Source organism: Saccoglossus kowalevskii, chromosome 12 (genome assembly GCF_978046115.1).
Source record: "Saccoglossus kowalevskii chromosome 12, keSacKowa6.1, whole genome shotgun sequence".
In the NCBI taxonomy this organism is placed as follows: Eukaryota; Metazoa; Hemichordata; class Enteropneusta; family Harrimaniidae; genus Saccoglossus; species Saccoglossus kowalevskii.
In genome coordinates this window covers 16,153,198-16,159,197 of record NC_140652.1, presented here as the reverse complement: position 1 = coordinate 16,159,197, position 6,000 = coordinate 16,153,198, and the positions used below count along the sequence as shown (strand labels likewise).

Genomic DNA, 6,000 nt, shown 5'->3' with positions numbered 1-6,000 from the left:
GATGTAACATAAACTACGATTTCTGTATTTTGCGTCATTACAAACGCAGGCGTCTTTCTGCACCCGTTCTTCTCACTACCTTCGGGAAAGTGGTCTATTCGACCAAAGACTATAGAGAAAAGGGACAGGCAACTCGGTCTTTTCTTTGATGTAAGGTCTTTTGTAAAAAAGTTAATCTCCTCGGGGGCGGAGCTACGTCGCGGATGTTCTACGTTGCTAAGACGCGCACCTCTGTACCACGTATTTCTACGGGCTTTGTGCGCGCTGCTGTGGAACGCCGCTGGAGCCGGTGAAAACTCGAGAACACAACACAAACTCAACTTTGAAGTAATCCTGAACCAAATTCATATATGTTACACACGTAGGGCTAATCTTGTTACACTGTTCAGGGAACTCTCAACAACCATCGCAAAGTACCGTTTTCTGCGAGTTGTTGGTCTTTGTTTTCACCGCGAGGGTTGCCAGGCGTTAGAAAATGCCCGGATGTCCCCCCCCCCGAGGATTCGACGAATACAGAACACAACCGGGTAAGTTTAGCGCCCTCTTGGACTGAAATGAGAATTGACCTCAGACTGTTTCCGGTGTTGCCTCAAAGACGGGCCAGAACAGGAAGTCAGTAGAATACAAAAAATGTTTCGTCAGCTTGGGGAAAGTTGAAACAGAGGTGTTAATCCGAAAATTTATTCATTGTTTGTGATTGGTACTGGCAACGTTTGGGGGATCGTGACGTAGCTCTCTTTGAAAATCTCTCTGATTTTCCCGGATCGTTTTCAATCCCGAAGTACGACCATGGCTGCCAAACTATCTGTTGTTGACAAGATTGACGAAGACCTGCTGACTTGTGCCGTTTGCTTGGAACGTTATAAGAATCCAAAGATTTTACCATGCTACCATTCCTTCTGCGAGCAGTGTTTGGTGAAGTTGAAAGGATCACGTGACACGATTAAATGCCCCAACTGCAGACAGCAACTTTATGTGCGTAACGTTTCACAACTCCAACCAAGCATGGTGATAAATTCTGCCATAGATATTATTGAAGATCAAACAAAGCATCGAGGCAATGAAACATGCCATGGGGTTGTCAAGAAAACCCATCGAAAAACAGGTGTGTGGACTGTGCCATGGATTTCTGTACAACGTGCACCAAAGCTCACAGAAAAATGCCCATCAGTCGACGTCATCGAATTATGACTGTTGAGGAGACAAAACAGGCCAAATTATCAGATGAATCGATTGCTTTGACTGCAGTTCACTGTACTTCCCATAAAGACAAACTTTGTGAGCTTTACTGCGAGAAATGCCGAGTTCCAATATGTTCTATGTGTTTGACTACACGGTCGAATCACAAAGGACATGAAGTCATTGACTTACAGGAGGTGGCAGATAGATTCTGTAAGTTTACAAAAGATCAAGTCACAATCTTGAAAGAGAAGGAAAGAGAAGTAAAACAAAGCAAAATAAGTGCCACAAAACAGTTGGAAGGATTAACAATAGAACATTTGCAGCGGAAACAACATATACAAAAACATTCAATGGAAACTATTGAGAAGTTAACAAAATCAATAAAACAGAAGGAAGCAAGTCTCTTGGGTAAATTAAAAACTGATTATAACAAAAGAAAAGAAGATATCAAGACTGAAATGCACCAGTATGACACAAAGGAGGAACTGCTGACAACTACTATAACATTTATGAATAATTTATTACTATGCAGCAGCTCTGCACAGCTGATGACAACTAGTGAAGAAACAGAAAAGAAACTAAAAACTATGGTGTCACTTGATACAAAATGTAATGATACACATGATTCACTTCCACAGTTTTACCCTGGTGACATCGAACTGAAAGGAATTCTGGGATCATTTCACACTCCTGAGGTAGATTCAGTTTCTCACGCGTCTCAGCAATCGCAAGAATCATCACATGCTATAAATGCACCAATGAAATTAGAGAGAACCATAGGGGGCGATGAATCTAGAATGTTCAGTGTACCGCTCGGAGTGGGCATTAATATATGTGGTGATATTGTGGTGGCTGATGAAGGGAATGAAACTGTTCAGATTGTAGATAAATTTGGCAGACCAAAATCTCAGTTGCAATTTACAGGATATAGTAAAACAGTTAGTCCAATAGATGTAGCAATATCTTTAGATAACGCATATTTCATTACTGATGGCTCATGGGTACCAAGCGCAGAAAATCAGGTCATTGTGTGTAATCAATATGGGAAGGTTATAAAATGTTTTGGTGCAAAAGAATTAAAGTACCCGTATGGTATTGCTATCAACCACAATAATGGTATTGTATATGTGGTTGATAATGATGCACATTGTATTAGATTATATGAAATGGCAAGTTTCAAGTATATTAAATCAGTTGGTAGTAAGGGTCAAGGGTCATGCAACTTTGAAAGTCCAAAATTTATAGCTATTAATAGTAACGGATGTCTCATAGTCTCAGATACAGGGAACGATCGTATTCAGGTTCTCAGTTCTGATGGAGAATGTATGTTTGTGTTCCATGGTTGTGAAAATGATTATTTCAGTTTTCCCTGTGGAGTTGCTACTGATAAGAATGATAATATTTATGTATGTGATTATGAGCATAATAGAGTGCAGAAGTTCAACAGTAAAGGTGCATTTATAACCAATAGTGTTAGCGGTAGTGATGTACATAACCCCATAGGTGTTGCTGTCACTGACGATGGTAAAATCATTGTCACTGATGACACACGTTGTGTTAGAATATATTCATAAATTAACATCCCTGAAAAATCAAACAATTCAATGAAAATTGGTACACAAATTACCTGGGATTATTTTTTTTAACATGCATTTATTAATTACCTAATTTGCATAATAATTAGCTAGTTTTCAGTGTTTCCCCTGATATCTCAAGCACCACTGTACACATTTTAATGGAACTTAGTACATAGGTGCTCTGGGATACTACACTGACACAAGTTCAGAGTTTGCAGTCTGTGCATACTAATTACTTATTTTTTAGTTGTTCCTTAATACTTTAGTACTAGTACATCTAATTTCAAAGAAACTTGGTACATGTACATTGGTGGTGTAAGAATTAGTTTACTGTTAAAATTGTTGCATAACAATTACCAACTTTGCATAAATTAACCTTTTGTTATTGTAAGGTGCTTTGGTGTAATCCACAGACCTGTAAGGGTTAGGGGAGAAATTCTGTTTATAAATATTACCTCATTTAGATATATTAGACTGGAGGATAGATGATGGAGATACTTCATAGATCATATGTAGATGTACTATCATTTTATTTTTATTTTGTTTTGTTTTTTGTTAATCTTCAATTTGTGTGGATCACATAAAATAAAAAAAATTGCTTTCATATTTTGCACCTTGGAACAAAAGCTTTTGTTTATACATGTAGGTTACTAAGGTTAGTCTTAAATTTGTAAATAGGTTACTAAGGTTAGTCTTAATTTTGTAATAAATGTCTGTTTCAAGCATCCAATATACACAACACACTTGATTTCTTTGCTTTTATGATATTAGTTGGGAAAAGTTGGTTGGAATGTTGAAAAACTGTTCAAGTATGTCAGATTTTCAGCTTGACAAAGTTGAACGAAGACATTCATTTTACTGATTGTTATGTTATATGTCCTATTTCTGTGCCTTTTCTATAGCCTGTTAAAAGCCTTGTTTTATATAAACTGTAGCTTGCTTTATCTTATCAAGCATTTAAAATTTTATCATTTTGGGAAAAACATGTTTTATTTTGTGACAAATGACAAAAGTTGTCCTAAGTTCTCAAAGTGTTGAATAGATATCAATTATTCCACATGTTATCAACATCAATATTTGCTTCAAAATTCATTATGGATGCCTAAGAGGGTTTCTTTTTAAGATGAAGTACTATAAAATACTTTATTTCCGATTAGAATTTATTTTTGCTATTTTCTCCAAACGGACGTTTTCATAAAAATAAATTTCAGTGATTGTACTTTTTTTTTCTTAAATTCTACACTGAACTCATCAAAAATTGGTAAAAATAAATTCTATATAAAACATGGATAGTCATACAAATAGTTTTATCAGCGAAAATTTATTTCAGCCAAAAATAAGTATTACAGTATCTCTTGTTTATGATTCTATGTAGTCACTGATGAATCATTACTCTTGATTGTATTGCTTTTATAATTTTCCTCACTTTTCATTACCACAATTCTTTTAATAAAATATAACTTAGTTCAGCAAATTGTGTTTGTGCATGTGTTTTTATTTAAATTTTAAATGACTTTTTAGCTTGGCAACAGGCACAGTTGTATTATCCTTGGTGGCATTTTTGGTTGGTTGTCAGTTTTGTTATTGTATCAGCAAAAAAGCCAACAGTAAAATTGCCATAAACAAAACGCCACCTTCTGTTAACCATGGTGACTTTTTTTTTTCACATTTTTACTGGTGTGGGAGATCTTTTAGTGGAATCCAGAGGTTATTTTCAGGGGAGGAGGTTGTTTAGGCCAATTACAAGTTGCCATGAACTTCACAGAAGCATTGAATGTCTTTGCCACAAGGGCCTTTAATATTTCCCCTGCTATTTCTAAGTGCTACAGCGATTTCATAAATTTTAGTCTTGAAGTACAAGCCTGGTGATTGGATCTGTAAGCTCATAAGCTGATGCCATCTTTGATTTAAACCAAGGTATTGTGTTACATTCATTCCTATGGTGTACCCGGTAATATGGCTTGGCCAGTGCTGGTGCCTAGGCATGTTTTGACGAGTCAACTGTATTGATGTAGAAATATTGTCTGTATTTGCACAACAAATTGCTACTATATAGAAAATACAACAGTAAGTACAAGCCTGTGATTGGATCTGATATGCACATGTAATCAGTGTGCAAGCTCAGCTCCTGCCATCTTGGATTCAGACAAAGGTAGCACTGTGTTACATTCAATACTGTGGAATACTTTATTTTCGCTGGAATTAATTTTCGCTGAAAAGGCTTTTTGGGCGTTTTGTATGGAATTTATTTTCACTGATTTTTAATCAGTTTAATGTGAAATATAGGAAAAAGTATATTCGCTGGATTTTATTTTCACGGAATTATCCCTCCAGTGAAAAAAGCGAAAATAAATTCCAAGCGAAAATAAAGTATTCTACAGTAATTCTTTGTACGCCAAATTATTATATACCAACGTTTTGCACAATTTCATACTGTACATTTTTCTCTAATTTAATTTTTTAGCTCCGCTGTCGACTTTGTCGAGCGGAGCTTATCATATGAGTGATTGTCCGTCGTCGTCCGTGTCAATGTTTTACTTTTTCGACTTCTTCTTGAAAACTACAAGCCTGAATGCTTTGATACTTGGTGTATATGTACCTTGGGTAGACCTCTCTTAGGTTTGTTCATTTCATGTTGATATCTTCAATTCTCTAATTTTGGTGAATATTTTTGTCATTTTTGGTAAAAAGTGATATTTTCGACTTCTTGTTAAAAACCGCAAGTGCAATTGCTTTGATATTACATATATAGGTACTACATGTGGACCTCTCTCAGATTTGTTCATTTTGTAATGATATCTTTAATTCTCTAATTTTGGTGAATATTTTTGTCATTTTTGGTAAAAAGTGATATTTTCGACTTCTTGTTAAAAACCGCAAGTGCAATTGCTTTGATATTACATATATAGGTACTACATGTGGATCTCTCTCAGATTTGTTCATTTTGTAATGATATCTTTAATTCTCTAATTTTGGTGAATATTTTTGTCATTTTTGGTAAAAAGTGATATTTTCGACTTCTTGTTAAAAACCGCAAGTGCAATTGCTTTGATATTACATATATAGGTACTACATGTGGACCTCTCTCAGATTTGTTCATTTTGTAATGATATCTTTAATTCTCTAATTTTGGTGAATATTTTTGTCATTTTTGGTAAAAAGTGATATTTTCGACTTCTTGTTAAAAACCGCAAGTGCAATTACTTTGATATTACATATATAGGTACTACATGTGGACCTC

At 35.3% G+C, this 6,000-nt stretch overlaps 1 pseudogene; it reads left to right on the top strand.

Annotated features, from left to right (window-relative positions):
• Positions 1-551: 551 nt before the first annotated feature.
• Positions 552-4,233, top strand: LOC100369186 (tripartite motif-containing protein 2-like; annotated as a pseudogene).
• The last annotated feature ends 1,767 nt before the right edge of the window (positions 4,234-6,000 follow it).